Source organism: Nycticebus coucang, chromosome 4, assembly GCF_027406575.1.
Source record: "Nycticebus coucang isolate mNycCou1 chromosome 4, mNycCou1.pri, whole genome shotgun sequence".
Classification (NCBI taxonomy): domain Eukaryota; kingdom Metazoa; phylum Chordata; class Mammalia; order Primates; family Lorisidae; genus Nycticebus; species Nycticebus coucang.
In genome coordinates, this window is record NC_069783.1 from 115,341,849 (window position 1) to 115,360,767 (window position 18,919).

The 18,919-nt window shown below is 39.8% G+C and overlaps 1 pseudogene; it reads left to right on the forward strand.

The window, feature by feature from the left end:
- Positions 1 to 14,665: 14,665 nt before the first annotated feature.
- LOC128584123 (cyclic AMP-dependent transcription factor ATF-1-like) lies at positions 14,666 to 15,658 on the forward strand (annotated as a pseudogene).
- Positions 15,659 to 18,919: the final 3,261 nt, after the last annotated feature.

The window sequence follows — 18,919 nt, forward strand, 5'->3', positions numbered from 1 at the left end:
GAGGCTGAGGCAAGAGAATTGCCTAAGCCCAAGAGCTAGTGATTGCTGTGAGCTGTGACACCATGGCACTCTGCTGAGGGCAACGAAGTGAAACTGTCTCTAAAAAAAAAAAAAAAAAAGAAAGAAAAAAGAAAAGTACAGGAGGATGTGCAAGAGCAAACTAATTCTTGTGGGTAGAAAAGAAATAGTCAGGTATGTGGATGCAAATACGATGTATTCACAAAGAAAGTTCTAAAAGAACATCAAATTGTAACAAAACTGATCTTTGGGTAAGAGGATAGAATTGTTGGACATTTTTGCTTCCTTCTTACTGCAGATAATTTAATTACCAGACAATGCAGGATTAATGTGAAAACCTTTAAATGTTACAAAAATGTATTAAATCTAGAGAAATATAACTACAGTTTGAAGTATATTATTTCACAATTTTTCCTTGTCACAGAAACATGTAAAGTGCATGTAAGTGCAGTACTTTTGGCAAGTAAAAACTGGATTGTAGAATTACGTGGCTTGCTCTGTTTGTAGAACACTGTATCATGGGCAATCACAGGTCAGTTCATGTGAATCTATTTCTTTTTAAATGCTTCATAATATTCCATTGCTATGTGCTCCAAGTGTATTTAACCAATCCTCTATCATAAATACTTTACGTTTAGGTTGTTTCTAGTTTTTTGCTATTATATATAAACTGTGTGTGATAAAAATTCTTGCACCAGATAAATATAAGTAGTTGTATGATTTTCAGAAGTTGATTCATTGGGCCAAAAGGTATACACTTTTAAAATGTGGACGTGTCAAATTGTCATCCGAAAAAAGTTGTTCAAATTTACCCCCGTCGTGTGTATTCACATTGGTGTCTACCCATAGCCTACTACACCCTCACCAACAACAGTTATTCTCCCACTTTTTAATCTGATGAGGATTAAGCTCATTACAATTTCAATCTGCCATCTTCAGTTACAAGTACCATTGAATTCTTTCTCCATTGGGGTGAGGAGCAAGATGGCAGCCGAGTAACAGCTTCCTTGCAACTGGGCACGGTGAGTCTGGGAAGATAAGACTCCAGGCATCTGTGGCTGGTGGGATCTTCCCATAAACATCCCTTTGAGGACATAGGGAGTCAGCGAGAGACTTCTGGACCCCATGAGGAGGACAAAAGCAGTGGAAAACTGGCAAGTGGTTGCATGTGTTTGTTGGGTCTAATCCCGCCAGCAAGTAAGTACAGCAGCAGTGAGATTGCAAATTGGAAAGGCCTTACCTGTGAGCTGTTTTGGTTTTTTTGGACTTGGCACACAGTTGAACTATCTTGGGAGAACTTGGGCAAGAGTATAACTTTAAGCATTGTCTAGGGCCCAAACTGAGCTGCTGAGCCAGATGGAGCTAATAGTGTTCGGCTGTGGGCCTCGTGGAGCCATTGTGGGAGAAGTGACCCGGCAAGCTCCACCCTCAGGGTTGCAGAGCAAGGATTGGGCGGGAGCTAGTAATTTGTGACTGAGCAGCCGGGACAGAGACGCCTTACAGCCTTAGCCCTCAGAGGCATAGAGTGAGACTGGTTTTGGCACACTGGGTAAGTGGATAGCCACTTCAGGAGTGATCCCAGTGACAAGCACTTTCCTGGGAAAGCTTCTGCTTACCCAAGTTTAGCAGTTTAAAGTGCCTTTTAAAAGGGCTGAGGAGAAATCAGCAGAGGCCTCCAGTCTCCATCTTGTACAGGCGTATCAGCATTGTGTTTAACATCTCATACCCCAGAAGATCACCAGTTGCCCAGACAATATTCAGCAAGATATATATACTACTTTGTTTTTGTTTTTTTTGGTTGTTGTTGTTGTTGTTGTTTTGTTTTTTAATTTCAACATTTTCCCTATAGATTTTTCTTTTCTTTCTTCATTTTTCTAGTTTAAATATAATTTCCCATTGTTGCCTTTTCAACAATTAGAACTTCATTTTTACTAGTGTTTCTACCCCTATTATTTGGTTTCCCTCCCCAATTTTATCCCGTAAACTTTTCTGTTTGCTTGTTTTGGTTTGATTTATAGCATTTTTGTCTTTCCTCTCTACTTGGTGGAGGTGGGGTACTGTGTCTGAACAGGCTAGCAAAGAGCTGTTGACCACAGGGAACCACCCAACCCAGCACCCCCAGAGGTTGGGGCTTTTTTTAAGGTTGGGTCTAAGTACCCTACTGTACACCTATATTGCTCTGTCTCCCTCTTTCTGTGCCTCTCTTCTTTTTGTCAATATTCCCTTTTACCCACCCCTCTCCTTTCTCTTTTTTCTTTTCTTTCTTTTTTCCCTTCTTGCTCTTCAACCTTCTCATCCTTCTGGTCCTGTACCAAAAGGACTTATCAAAACTATAGTCCAGAGGCACAGCAATTAAAGAGCAAGAGGAAGTGAATGGAAAATTAGGGCAAGGAAACAGATAAAAGAAATCACTCATGAGGAAGAATCAGCAGAAAACTCCTGGCAACATGAAAAACCAGTCCCGAGCAACCCCCCCAAGGGACCGTGAGATAGCTACTGCAGAGGATTCTACCTATAAAGAAATGTTAGAAATGACAGAAAGGGAATTTAGAATACAGATGATGAAAACAATGAAGGAAATGATGGAATCAATGAAAGAAACTGCTGATAAAGTAGAAAATAAGCAAAAGGAAATCCAAAAACAGAATCAAATAAGAGATGAATGATATGAAGAATATAGAAAGGGTATAGCAGAGCTGAAGGAACTGAAGCAGTCAATTAGGGGACTTAAAGATGCAACAGAAAGTATCAACAACAGATTAGACCATGCAGAAGAAAGAATCTCAGAGGTAGAGGACAAAGCTCTTGAGATAACTCAGATAGTTAAAGAGGCAGAAAAGATGAGAGAGAAAGCAGAATGTTCACTGACAGAATTATGGGACTTTAATGAAGTGTTCAAACATACAAGTTATAGGTATCCCAGAAGAGGAAGAAGAATGCCCTAGGGGAATGGAAGCCATACTAGAGAATGTTATAAATGAAAATTTCCCAAATATCACCAAAGATTCTGACACACTCCTTTCAGAGGGATATCGGACCCCAGGTTGCCTCAACTTTAACTGAGCTTCCCCAAGACACCTTGTGATGAACCTGTCCAAAGTCAAGACAAAAGAAAACATTCTTCAAGCTGCCGGGAGTAAGCGCCAGTTGACCTACGGGGCAAATCCATCAATCAGAGTGACTGCAGACTTCTCTAATGAAACTTTCCAAGCAAGAAGACAATGGTCATCTATTTTTAATCTACTTAAAAAGAACAATTTCCAGCCCAGAATTCTATATCCTCCTAAGCTAAACTTAAAAATTGATGGAGAAATCAAATAATTTACTGATATGCAAATTTACTGAATTTACTGAGATTCGCCACAACAAGACCAGCTCTACAGGAAATACTTCAACCTGTTCTACACACTGACCATCACAGTGGATCAGCAGAAAAGTAAGAACTCAGCAATTAAAGGACAGAACCTAACTTCTGCAATGATGCAAAAGATAAAACTAAGCAATGGACTTTCACAAAATAAGATGAATAGAACAATACCATACTTATGAATAAATGTTAATGGTTTGAATTCCCCACTGAAGAGACAGATTGGCTGACAGGATTAAGAAACACAAGCCATCCATTTGCTATCTGCAGGAAACACACCTTCAAAAGACAAATTAAAACTCCGAGTCAAGGGTTGGAAGACAATTTTTCAGGCAAACGGAATTCAGAAGAAAAGAGGAGTTGCAATCTTATTTTCAGATACATGTGGATTTAAAGCAACTAAAGTCAAAAAAGACAAAGATGGTCACTTTATATTGGTCAAGGGAAAAATACAAGAAGACGTTTCAGTTCTAAATATTTATGCACCCAATTTAAATGCACTCAGATTCTTGAAACAGACCTTACTCAGTCTGAGCAATATGACATCCTATAATACCATAGTAACAGGGAACTTTAACACTCCTCTTACACAGCTGGACAGATCCTCTAAACAGAAATTAAACAAAGATATAAGAGATTTAAATGAGACCCTAGAACAACTGTGCTTGATAGATGCATATAGAACACTCCATCCCAAAGATAAAAAATATACATTCTTCTCATTGCCCCATGGAACATTCTCCAAAATTGATCATATCCTAGGCCACAAAACAAACCTTAACAGAATCAAAATAATTGACATTTTACCTTGTATCTTCTCAGACCACAAGCACTAAAGGTGGAACTCAACTAAAACAAAAACGTTCAACCTCACACAAAGGCATGGAAATTAAACAACCTTCTGTTGAATGACAGTTGGGTGCAGGAAAAATAAAAGAGGAAATCATTAACTTCCTTAGCATAACAACAATGATGACACAAGCTACCAACACTTGTGGGATACTGCAAAAGCAGTTTTCAGAGGAAAGTTTATCGCTTTAGATGCCTACATTCAAAAAACAGAAAGAGAGCACATCAACAAACTCACAAGCGATCTTATGGAATTAGAAAAAGAAGAACAATCTAAGCCTAAACCCAGTAGAAGAAAAGAAATATCCAAAATTAAATCAGAGATAAATGAAATTGAAAACAAAAGAATCATTCAGAAAATTAATGAAACAAGGAGTTGGTTTTTTTAAAGAATAAATAAAATAGATAAACCTTTGGCCAGACTAACTAGAAATAGAAAATTAAAATCTCTTGTAACTTCAATCAGAAATGATAAAGGGGAAATAACAACTGATGCCACAGAGATACAAGAGATCATCTCTGAATACTACCAGAAACTCTATGCCCAGAAATTTGACAATGTGAAGGAAATGGACCAATATTTGGAATCACACCCTCTCCATAGACTTAGCCAGGAAGAAATAGAGTTCCTGAACAGACCAATTTCAAGCACTGAGATTAAAGAAACAATAGAAAAGCTTCTAACCAAAAAAATGCCCTGGTCCAGATGGCTTCACACCAGAATTCTATCAAACCTTCAAGGAAGAGCTTATTCCCATACTGCAGAAATTATTCCAGAAAAATGAGTAGGAAGGAATCTTCCCCATCACGTTCTATGAAGCAAACATCACCCTGATACCAAAACCAGGAAAAGACCCAACTAAAAAGGAGAATTTCAGAACAATTTCACTAATGAATATAGATGCAAAAATTCTCAACAAAATCCTAGCCAATAGATTACAGCTTATCATCAAAAAAGTCATTCATCATGATCAAGTAGGTTTCATCCCAGGGATGCAAGGGTGGTTTAACATATGCAAGTGCATAAACGTTATCCACCATATTAACAGAAGCAAAAATAAAGACCATACGATCCTCTCAATAGATGCAGAAAAAGCATTTGATAAAATTCAGCATCCTTTTCTAATTAGAACACTGAAGAGTATAGGCATAGGTGGCACATTTCTAAAACTGATTGAAGCTATCTATGACAAACCCACAGCTAATATTTTACAGAATGAAGTAAAACTGAAAGCTTTTCCTCTTAGAACTGGAACCAGACAAGGTTATCCTCTGTCACCATTACTATTCAACATAGTGCTGGAAGTTCTAGCCAATACAATTAGGCAAGACAAGGAAATAAAGGGAATCCAAATGGGAGCAGAGGAGGTCAAACTCTCCCTCTTTGCTTACAACATGATTTTATACTTAGAGAACCCCAAAGACTCAACCACAAGACTCCTGGAAGTCATCAAAAAATACAGTAATGTCTCAGGATATAAAATCAATGTCCACAAGTCAGTAGCCTTTGTATACGCCAATAACAGTCAAGATGGGAGAGTAATTAAGGACACAACTCCCTTAGCCTCAAAGAAAATGAAATACCTAGGAATATACCTAACGAAGGAGGTGAAGGACCTCTATAAAGAAAATTAGAAATCCTAAGAAAGGAAATAGCAGAGGATATTAACAAATGGAAGAACATACCATGCTCATGGACGGGAAGAATCAACATTGTTAAAATGTCTATACTTCCCAAAGCAATCTACCTATTCAATGCCATTCCTATTAAAATACCAACATCGTACTTTCAAGATTTGGAAAAAACGATTCTGCATTTTGTATGGAACCAGAAAAAACCCATACTTTCAAGATTTGGAAAAAATGACTCTGCATTTTGTATGGAACCAGAAAAAAAAAAAAAAACGTATAGCTAAGGCAGTTCTTAGTAATAAAAATAAAGCTGGGGGCATCACTATTCCACCATACCAGGCTATACTACAAAGCCATAGTGGTCAAGACAGCATGGTACTGGCACAAAAATAGAGACATAGATATTTGAAATCGAATAGAAAACCAGGAAATGAAACTAAAATCTTACAACCACCTAATCTTTGATAAACCAAACAAAAACATACCTTGGGGGAAAGACTCCCTATTCAATAAAGGTGTTGGGAGAACTGGATATCCACATGTAAAAGACTGAAACTGGACCACACCTTTCTTCACTCACAAAAATTGATTCAAGATAAAGGACTTAAATTTAAGGCATGAAACAATAAAAATCCTCAACGAAAGCATAGGAAAAACACTGGAAGATATTGGCCTGGGAAAGACTTCATGAAGAAGACTGCTGTGGCAATTGCAACAACAACAAAAAAAATAAACAAATAGGACTTAATTAAACTGAAAAGCTTCTGTCCAGCTAAGGAGACAACAACCAAAGGAAATAGACAACCTACACAATGGGAAAGGATATTTGCACATTTTGAATCAGACAAAAGCTTGATAACTAGAATCTATAGAGAACTCAAATTAATCCACATTAAAAAAAGCCAACAATCCCATATATCAATGGGCAAGAGACATGAATAGAACCTTCTCTAAAGAAGACAGACAAATGGCTAATAAACATATGAAAAAAATGCTCATTATCCCTAATTATTAGAGAAATGCAAATCAAACCACCCTGAGATACCATCTAACCCCAGTGAGAATGGCACACATCACAAAATCTCAAAACGGCAGATGCTGGCATGGATGTGGAGAGAAGGGAACACTTTTACACTGCTGTTGGGACTGCAAACTAGTACAACCTTTCTGGAAGGAAGTATGGAGAAACCTCAAAGCACTCAAGCTAGACCTCCCATTTGACCCTGCAATCCCATTACTGGGCATCTACCCAGAAGGAAAAAAATCCTTTTATCAGAAAGACGCTTGTACTAGACTGTTTATTGCAGCTCAATTTACAATCGCCAAAATGTAGAAACAGCCTAAATGCCCACCAACCCAGGATTGGATTAACAAGCTGTGGTATATGTATACCATGGAATACTATTCAGCCATTAAAAAAAATGGTGACTTTACAGCCTTTGGATGGAAGTGGAACACATTATTCTTAGTAAAGCATCACAAGAATGGAGAAACATGAATCCTATGTACTCAATTTTGATATGAGGACAATTAATGGCAATTAAGGAAACAGTGGGGGTGGGGGAAGGGGAGAGCAGAGAGAGAAAGAAGGAGGGAGGGGTGGGGAAAGGAAGAGCAGAGAGAGGGAGGGAGGGATGGGGTGGGGCCTTGGTGTGTGCCACACCTTTTGGGGGCAAGACAGGATTTTAACAGGGACTTTACCTGACAAGTGCAATCAGTGTAACCTGGTTTCTTGTACCCTCCACGTATCCTCAACAATTAAAAAAAAAAATTGAATTCTTTCTGCATTTAGTGGCCAGTTGTTTTCCTTGTGTGGATGTTTATATGCTTTGCCCACTGCTAGCTAAGGGAGAGGGTTTTCTGTTTCTACATTCTGTCCTTTGACTTCTTATTACAACTACCTGGTTCAAGTCTACAATCTCTTATCTGAAACCTTTGGGGGAAGTTATGTTTCAGAAATCAGAGTCTGTTAGGTCCTTGGAAATCTATCAGGTCCCTGTTCCTTATCTAACATTCCCAGTGAGCTCTGGGGCAGCACCCTATAATCAAACACATTAATATTTCTGCAGTGAGAGGTAAAAACATTCCCACAAAGTGGGATGAATAAGGAATGTAAATAGCGTAATATCGGTACAGATTAGATTTTGCCACCAAATGTGTAACTGATAACGACTCTCAGTTTTCTGAGCTTTTATGGACTTTTGAATGTTGGCTAATGAATTATGGACTTGTATCACTTTCATTTACAGAAAAAAATAAAGATAACTTTAAAATTAAATAATATGACCATGCAGGGAAATTAATGGCAAGTGACAAGGTCGGGTCATTACAGACTTTGAGAGGATGCATGCAGGTGCAAGTAGGTGGGGACATATGCACTTAGCCCCGACTTTTAGGTCGGCTTTAGCTATCTATCTTCAGCCGTCTCCTTAGCCCACTTTTTCCTTTTCCAGCTCAGCAGCCATAAACTCACCCCCAATCCCATTCCTGACACCTGTCTCTTATGCATTGGGACCCACCTGTGCATTGGGGCCTACTTGTGCATGCGGGCCCATCTGTGCATCTGGGCCCACCTGTGCATGGGGGCTGGCGAGGACCACCTTCCTGGCAGCCCCTTCTTGCTTGGCTTCTGTATGCAGTCTCCTTTGCTCCATGCCAGGATGCAGATGAAATTAATTCAGTCCCGTGGAGTACCCCAGCACAGGAGCCTCTCAACTCCCTGCTGTCCGAGAGCATAAGTCAGTGATTTCCACAAGGAGGCTCTGATGCTAATTCCTCCCCCAATATATAAAAACCAGGTGCTTCCAGGAACTGTAAATATGAATCTACTTTAGGCTTTTAGAGCTACTGTGGAATTGAATAATCATAAAAGATACTTCTTCCGTGGAGATTTATGCCTTCCTTACACCCCCACCCCCAGTTCCCAACTGATAAAAAACCCATATTTTACCAAAATATATCTTCTATCAGTGGTCCTGGAACACCTCACTAACTGACTATATTTATTGGGAAATGATTCACATTAATTTCAGGCATCATCCTAATATTATATTTATGACAGACTGTGTGAGCGCAAGCAAGGGCGCTTGCCTGCTTCCTGGCATACACTCTTTGTTTCTGCAAATATGTATTGTAAACACTGCCTGGAGAGATAGGATCATAAAACCAAAATAGGTTATCTTTGGAAAATCTGTTAATCCTAATCAAATAAGACAACTGCTTGCCTGATTGGGAAGCTGAGAGGCTTCACCCAAGGTCTGTGGGAGTATTTCTCTTGGAATTTTCTTATTCCAATCCCTCCACACGCTGTTCCAGTTCTAAGATGTGATGCGACTTTTTCATGTTGGGGAGACCCTCATAGGGAATGAGGCTTGACTTACAAATCCTGCCAAGTTAATAGTTGCTCATTGTTGGAAGGAGAAACTAAAGGGCGACAAGGAGGCCACATAGAAAGATAAGACTAAGGCAAGTTTGTTCAATAACCCATTTTGTACAGCCTGGTGGAGTGAGACGTGGGTATGGACCTAGGCAGAGAAACTACAAAATGTCTGCCCCTTGGGCCCAAGAAGCTTGTTAGGGACAGTTCCCTGATGCTGGAAGGGAAAGGTCCAAGGGTTTTTAAGAATAGGGGGATGTAATGTTTAATTTTAAATTGTATAGTGTGATATAGACACACATACACATAGACACACACTGTTACAGCTGTTATGTCCAGTGAACCACCATCCAACACAACCTTGAGTGGGGCGTGCTCCGGGAAAGAGACAAGGGGTTTGTTCTACTCTGGGGTTGCTGTCCTCTAATGCTGCTGTTTCTGGTTGTATTTGGGAATAGCACCCCTCATCCCACCCTCACCATATCTAAGAGCTTGAGTGAAGTTGACCTCAATCCTTGACTCCAACAATGGGCATGTGACTCAGTCCTAGCCAAGCAGGTCATTTTATCTCCCTAGACACAGATGTCAAACCTGGCCAAACAGTGCTTGGTTGTGGGATTGGTAAATACCTAAGACTGGGCTAATAAGAATAGTCCATTTCCCTGTCCCCAAGGATTGGTAAGGGTTCAGCTAAAGAAAACCACTCAAGGATTTCTGCTGGAACTCTGAAGAAGGAAAAGTACAAAATTAGGGTTTCTGAGGGATGGGATATAAGCTTGAGTGCCTGGTAGCCATTTTGGTACCAGGAGGGAAGACCTGGCCAAGAATAAAGGAAATAGACAAAGACAGAGCAGAGCATTAAGGAAAGCTAGATTACTAATGATGGTGAAGACAGTGGTAATATTACTACCAATAATAACTCATATGTGGTGCATGCCATGGTCAGACTCTACTCTAGAAGCCATACATATGGGATTCATGTGTTCTTTCTACTAGCCCTATGAGATGAGTACTTTATTACTTTCATTTCATACCTGAGGCAATGGGGGCACAGAGAGATCACCCAGTAGATGTAGAGCCAGAACTGGAACCCAAGTTTCCATAACCCCTGTTCATAACTGCTATGTCTGATTCAATACACATTTATCAGCCCTCCTGTGTGTCAGGCTGTGTGAGGACATGGAGATATCCAGCCCTGATCCCTGATATGTTAGTTTGCTGGAGCTGGCATAACAGAACACTACAAACTGAGTGGCTTAAAGAACAGAAATTTATTTTCCCATGGTTCTGGAGGCAGAAGTCCAGGATCAAGGTGGCATTGGGGTTGGTTGTCTTCGCTGTCTGTAGATGATCACCTCTTGGCTGTATGTGCAGAGAGAGAAAGAAAGAAAGAGCTCTAGTGTCTCTTCTCTTCTTATAAGGACACCAGTTCTGTTGGATCAGGCCCCATCCTTATGACCTCATTTAACCTTAATTATGTACCTAAAAGTCTCATCTGCAAAGACAGCCACACTGGGGGTTAGGGCTTCAGGATGTGATTTGGTGGGGAGACAAGAGTTCACGCCATAACACCTGGCCCCAGGAGCTCAGGATTGAGAAGCAGGCAGGCCAGGCACAGGGTGGGTCTGATCTGTGAGTGTGATGGGTACCCTCAGCCTAACTGTGCCACCATCTGCTTTGATTTCCAAAGACATTTATTCCTATCAGGAGAGCAACTCAAGCCCTAACAGGGCTTCAAAAATGTCAGGAGTATTTTTAGCCTGGAGAGTTGGTGCGTCCAGTGGCAGATGAGAGAAATGAGACTGCTCTTAGGAAACAAATGTGAAACCACAAGAAACTCAATTTCAAGAGAGGGACTGGGCTGAGGGAAGGCCTGGGAGCTTCAAGGGGATGAAGGGAGATCAGCTGGGCTGCTGGGCATTGGGAACTAGAGAAGGAGTCATACTCTAAGGGGTCTAGAACCCTCCCTGGTCCACTCCTGAGAGGGAGTAAAGGCATACCAGAAAGTGCCACCTTAGCACTTTCATATGCATGGATGTAGGGAAGAACATGGAAATAGGTCCTTTAGTCATTCAACAGACCAGGGTGCTATTGCCGCAGTGCCCTATATACCATCAATAAGTGCTCAAAACAGTTTGTTGAACTAAGAGTACCTATTCCCTGAGTGAGCTCCGTGGTGGTACAGAACTATACCAGAAGCCAGGAATACAAAGGAAAAAAAATCCCCTGTTTTTTAAGTTAGACGTACATGGAATATTGTGGAATCATATGGTCAGGACTAGTACAGTTTGGTAGTTTCAGGGGCTCTGTTTAATTGTGTTTGTGTGTATGTGTAAAATGCTTAACTTAAAAAAAATTACTGTGATAACTTAACATACATTAGTTATTTTTTAACCATTTTTATCACTCCCAAAAGATACCTTGTTACTGGAGCTTTGAACTCCCACCTCAGCCTCCTCCAAGTAGCTGGAGCTACAGGTACACACCACTGGCTGCACTTGGCTCTGTGATGACTAATTTCAATGCATCATCCTGGATTGGATCCTGAATTGGAAAAATAATTGCTACAAAATATAATATTAGGACCATTAGTGAAATTTGAAGATAGAATCTAAAATACAGAGTTTAGAACTGTATCAATGTTAAGTTCTCTGACTGTGATAATTATACAGTAATTATATAAGAGAATGACCTTGTTCTTAGGAGTTATACACTGAACCATGTATGTCAAGGACATAGAGTGACTGCGTGAACTCACAAGTGGTTCAGGGGGTGGGAAATATCTAGAGAGACACAGAGAGATACAGTAAAGGAGACAAAATGTCAACATTTGGCAAGAGAAATTTAGGAAGTTCATTCTACTTCTTGAAACTTTTCTGTCATAATTTTCTTCTACATCAAAAAGTTTTGTAAAATGTCCCCCTGAGGAGAGCAAGAGCAGCTTATGCACCACCAGGAACTCAGCTGGCACTTTGGGCAATGGCTCTCATTTGCTGCAACTTCTTTATCTCTTTTTTTCTAGTTCTTCCCCTCATAGCTCAGCCTTCTCATTCCCCTCTTAAAGAGTCATACCCAAATTAGCATATTAAAGACTGTGAAAAGTCCTACAGCCACACAAAACGTGGTGAATATGTTTTTGTCAGGGGGGAGAGCATTGTTGTTTTTTGAGCCCCTACTGGGTTCCTGGTGTTATGCTGAGAGCCCAAGGAGATGGGTTCTATCATCACCCATTTCAAAGAACCAAGTCACTCATCCCTAAGATTTCCAGATAGGAAACTGCCGAGCTGGGATTAGAATATTCTTCCTTCTGTAGTCCCAGCTACTCGGGAGGCTGAGGCAAGAGAATCGCTTAAGCCCAGGAGTTGGAGGTTGCTGGAAGCTGTGTGAGGCCAAGGCACTCTACCAAGGGCCATAAAGTGAGACTCTGTCTCTACAAAAAAAAAAAAAAAAAAAAAACTAAAAAAAAGAATATTCTTCCTTAATGACCTTATACGCCTGGTTATTAAAACCACAAAGCAACTACCCGAGGCAATCCAGTGGATGAGTGCAGGAAATCTGGTTCAAATCATAGCTCCTCCACTTGCTAGCTATGTGATCTGAACAAGTCACTCACCTGTACCGTGGAGGTGTGGTGCCAGTGAAATGAATCAGTAGTACATGGAAAGCAATCAGAGAAGTGTCTGACATTGCCTGAGAGAAACTCCGACTCAGAGAGGTTAAGACAAGTGGTTTGGCCAAGGTCACACAGGAAGTGGCAGGCACCCGGTTGAAAGCCAGGCCTGGTTGAGCCAGATCCCCAGCTGTGATCCTGTGTCCTTTTTGTTTGTTTGTTTGTTTATTTGTTGTGAGACAGAGCTTACTCTGTCACCAAGGCTGAGAGCACATGTAGTGAGAATAAGTTGGAGTCATTCAGGTTAGGGCTAAGATGACACAGCTGGTCTGGTGGGTTTAGGCCCTATGTGACTTTTACCTCGTGTCTTCCATCCTTGTCGTTTTGTAAAATAAGCTTTAACCTAAAAGTGTATATCTTGAGTAGTTTAGGGCAATGGATTTAGGAGATTAACTTTTGAATTGGAATGTTGTTATATGGATCAGAGGTTATGTCAATTATTGTTTATTATGGGTTGTGGGTTATGGTGATTATTGTTGTTTAAGATGAGGGTTAATTATGGTTCAGATCACATAGCTAGCAAGTGGAAGAGCTATGATTTGAACTGTTTAAGATAAGGGTTAGTATGGTTCTTGCTTTTAACTTTTATGTATAAAACTGTGATTTTGGAAATGGAAGAAGAGAACATTCTTAGAGAAGCTACTCTCACTGTTCTCCAGAATTGCTAGCCTTCTGGTAAATAAAGTTTGGTGGCCCTATCCCCATCTCTGCATATTGGCTGACAGTGACAGGCATCTGGTAACAAGGCTAGAGTGCTATGGCGTCATGACTCACAGCAACTTCAAACTGATCCTGTGTCCTTTTAATCCTGAGCTCACCTCCTGGTCTGGTTCCTGTTTGTCCCCATATCTCAAGCTTACTTCCACACCCTCCCCACGCCACCCTAGTCAAGGCCGGGAGTTTGCACCATGATGAAGACATCATCTTCTCCTAGTCTGGGGATGGCTCCAGTCAGTGCTCAGGAGGACAGGAAATATTTTCTCTGGGCCCACACCTAACCTGGGTGGGGAAGTTGGATGCACCTTATGCGCTGCTGAAGCCAGTACATCCGCTGGCAAACCCATAGGATACTGAAATGATCCTCAGGCTTACCCACCTGCCTTTTATCTAGTGAACACAATATGAAAGCCATTGTGTGGGGTATTTATTTATTCAGTGAAAGAGAATAAAACAACAACAACGAGAACAACAGGGTTAGAATCCATTTCAGCCTACCTGATATTTTACACAATTGGATACATTTGACTAAACTAATACATATGTATGGGTACTGGGGCATTTCCATCGAAACTAATGTAAATTACCTTTGACCAATATATTTCCTGAAAATCAATGCATTTTAACACGAGATAATATTTATGAAATTGAATTTTTTATTGAAGCTAATGCAATTCTATTCTATTTTATGCATTTTTATTAAACTAATGCATTTTAAATTAATCTATTGTATATTAAGTACAGCAGACATTGGTACTTACAGTAAAATAATATATGCTCACCGAAATCAATACAGTTTCAAAACCTGGTGTTTTCCATTTAACTGAAGGATGTCAAGAATACACAGCACATGGGTGTGGGTTCAATTCGTCTCCTCCTTCCTCTCAGCCCCAAAGGAAAAATAAAATCGGAACCCTCCCACCGTGGGGTGGCCTTAGCTTCGGAATCCCCCTCTCCGCAGTCGAAGGTCTCCGGGTTGTGCCCCAGCTGAGGGAAGGGCAACCGGCCTTGCCCTTCCCGCGATGTCCTCCGACGGGCGCCCGGGACCGGTAACTCCGCCAGGGGGTTCACGAAGCGACCTGGACGCCTCGGTGCCAGGCCTCCCGGGCGGGGCTCCCCAGGAGGGCAGAGACCGCCTTTACCCCCATGGAGCTTACGTTCTGCTGGAGCTGCAGACAGTGCAGTAATCACACAGACACGACTGCTGGAGACGGTTGATAATGGAAGATTCCCACAAGAGTAACACTTCGGAGACAGCACCTCAGCCTGGGTCAGCAGTTCAGGGAGCCCATCTTTCTCATATTGCTCAACAGGTATCATCTTTATCAGAAAGTGAGGAGTCCCAGGACTCATCTGACAGCATAGACCCCTCACAGAAAGCCCAAGGGATCCTAGCACGGCGTCCATGTTACAGAAGAAAATTTAAAGACCTGTCTTCTGAAGACACAAGAAGCAGAAAAGGAGACGGAGAAAACCCTGGAGTTTCTGCTGTCACTTCTATGTCCGTTCTGACTCCCATCTGTCAGACTAGGAGTGGACAGTACATTGCCTTTGTCCCAAATGGAGCCTTACAGTTGGCCAATCCAGGCACAGATGGAGTACAGGGGCTTCAGACATTAACCATGACAAATTCTGGCAATACTCAGCAAGGCACAACTATTCTCCAGTATGCACAGACCTCTGATGGACAGCAAATACTTGTGCCCAGCAATCAAGTGGTAGTGCAGACTGCATCAGGAGACATGCAGACATATCAGGTTCGTACCACACCTTCAGCCACTTCTCTGCCACAAACTGTGGTAATGACATCTCCTGTGACTCTTACATCTCCGACAACTAAGACAGATGACCCCCAATTGAAAAGAGAAATAAGGTTAATGAAAAACAGGCTTCTCGAGAATGTCAGAGAAAGAAGAAAGAATATGTGAAATGTCTGGAAAATCGACTTGCAGTCCCAGAAAATCAAAATAAGACTCTAATAGAAGAATTAAAAACTTGGAAGCATCTTTATTCCCATAAAAGTGTTTGATTCTTAACAAAGAAAATATTTTTGTGTGGACTTGCCTAAAATTAAATGTATTTCTTTTTAGTGGGGTTTCATAAATTACAAAAAATAGGTCAAAAGTGAAGCTTTTTATTTAGGCTTTTGCAACTCAAAGATAGCAAAGATACCTTGCAGGATACCTTGTGACAGAGAAAAATGTGTAAAGTGACCTCAAGGAAGCTACTGGCACAACTGGAAGCTTTGTAAAAATTAAGTATACTCAAGAAGCAAGAAACGAACTTGCAGCAATTGGAATTTTCTAAGTTAACAATAGTCGTTAGTCCAAAAATGGCAGATGAAGATGAAATTTGGTAAATTGGATTTTTAAAAATAAATCAGTTTACCCTATGGTTTGCATTTCTTATTGTTTTTCTGAAATTGACCTTTTCAGTTGTGCATGTATTTTATTTCTGCCAATAAATTCTAAATTAAAAGGTAAAAGGAAACCTAACACATTACTAAATATATAAATTATGTGTTCTGATTGTGTGTGCTGGTTCTGTTGTCAGGTCTTTTAAATGGGTTTTTAAAAGTTTGTTTGTTGGACTTGAGAGAGTTTTTGGAGGCTGAGTTAAGTATTATTGAGGTCTTGTCCTAAAAGGCATCTAAGATACATGAATGGAAATTTGGTAATTTTGTAACATTTTTTTTCTTACCAGAATGGAAGAGAACTGTTTAAAAGTTTGATACTCTTAAATAGTTTGTTTTTTGCTTATTCTGATAATGGTGATTTTCTACAACTATATACATTTTGTTGATTCTATATTCTGTATGCAGTTGAATATCTATCACTTATCCTGTTATGCTTTAACAGAATGGAATGTTTACAGGTCCTTGAAATATTTTTTAAGAACTTTCTGAAGATACATACCAAAGTTTTTCCAAGAGGATTTTATGAACAACTTAATATAAGTTTATCAGATTCTAAAATGGTATCATTATTAAGGCAATTTTATGTTAGAGACTATTTTGTAATGTAGTGCATGGTACCTTTATAAGAAAAGTGACTGCAATATATTTTTATACCTAATCTTTATAAATTCTAATGTTGAGTTTTTAATGATTATTTTAAATGTTTGTATAGTTTGTTCCATAAAAAAAAGTTTTTGCATTGCAAAGTATCAGTTTTCTATTATGGGAAGTAAAGTTTTCAGATTGGCTTTTATTTGAACTGTAAATTTTGTATACAGTTTATCCAAAGTTCAAAATTGCTAACAGTACATCAGTGTTTAACCTCTGTATTCCAATTTTTATACACTTTGAAATTGTACTGTGAACTATTGTGTGCTTGTTTTACAATATGTATCATATTGTTGTCTATGAAATTAAAAAACATTTGATAAAATTAAGTTTGTTGAATATAAAATGTAATCTTGATATATGAATGACAAACTTGCTGATAGCCATTCTGTTACTTATACTAAGTATAGTGCATTTCTGGGTTTAATATGAGGAAAATTTACAGTTCCGGTCTATACAATTAGATGTACTTTAAAGGAGGATCTATTTATATGTTTTGATTGAATCCTAACCAATTACAATAAAATAAGATAGCTAAAAAAGAATACACAGCACATGAATGGGAAACCCTATCTTTGTTTCCTTTTTTTCAAAATCATTATCACCCAAAAGATACTGTGCCTTAGGATATGGCCAGAGGCCTGAGTGTTTAGAATTAATTCATGATTATAACAACCTAGTCAATCAAACATTAATTGACTGACTTTTAGACCAAGTGGACAGGTGATTCCTAATCACAGGTTGTGGCGCAAGTCATTTGTCTATGCTAATAATAATATCACTACTAATACAGAAGTTTGCAAGTGATTTACTTTAGAAAAAATAAGCTAATGTTTTGAATCAGTCAAGGTCTTGGCAGGAAAAGATGGAACCCTCCAGCTGGTATTGTGAGAAGAGTTTAATAAAGAGACTATTAAGATAAAGGCAGAGTTAGAAAAAGCAGGGGTGCAGCCCCTGGGTCTAGTAGCCATAAGGAGTTGTTCCCATCCGGGCATTTCTGGGACCTGGAGAGAGCAGATGGAGAAAAATGGAGAAGAATGGATCTGGACAGGCAACAGGAGGATATCAGCACATCTATTTAGTGCTTTTTATATGCTAAATTCTTTCTCATTTACTTTTCACAACACATTATGAGTAAGGTCCTACTATTATTCCCATTTCCAGGTTGAGGAAATTAAGGCTCAGAGAGATTGAATGGGACAAATAGAATCTGAATAGAGGTCCATTCAGCTTTGCTGAGAAATTTCTCAGTATTTCTCTGAGAAATACTGTGTTTTTCTCTTTAGTTAAAGAAAACAAGGTTCTTATTAGCCCCATCATAATCCCTTCCTTGTTCCTTGGGACTCAGATGTGAGGACCTGATGATTGGAGTTGGGCAGCCATTTTATGGCTGTGAGGGGAAACATCACCAACACACTGTTGAACAGAACAGAAGGAACAAAGGAGTTTGAGTCTTTGTTGATATTGCTGAATCCCTAAACCAAGCCCCATAATTATCTTACCTCCAGGCTTCCTGATAATTAACAATGAATACCTTTTTTAAGTCTTTTAAGCTGGTTACTATTACTTGCAGCTAGCAGCATTCCTGACTGAAATGCCATTTCATATACATTGCTTGAATTTTTAATAATGAATATTTCCACCTTTGTGGAAAACACAAAAGCAAATAATAAATAATTGTTTATGTATCTCACCAACTTCACCAAACTAGTGGTGAATTTTTTTTTCCTTCTGGACAAAAGCCAGATGCACATGATTTTTTAAGGCTGACTTCACAGAGCTGTTTTATTAGATTTTTATACAAGTTTTTTCCTTATGCACGTTTAGATGACAGGACAGCTCGAGTGTGAGCATCTCCAACTTCCCTCCTGCTGCAGACTCCATATTTAGCTCTCTCAGAGCTCAGTGCCACTAATGGTCACATTTCCTGTGAGGGCCCCTGAAAAGCCTGCTCTCTTCTACCTCCACCAACTCTGAGCCTATTCAAGGAAATTTCCAGGGTTTCCAGGGCCCCTGAGGAGTTCATGGCATTTCCCCAGAACTCTCAGTTGACAGCAGTGTCTTTTTTCTTAGGGAATTTTGCTGTAAATTTCCATCTTGCTCCTGTCTCTGAATACAGACTCATAAGAAAGATTCTAGGACGACAAAGATTTTGGGAAATTTACTTCTCCCTCAATGATTTTCAACAGTGAGACTGCCTTACCACTTCACCTATTGCATTGGATC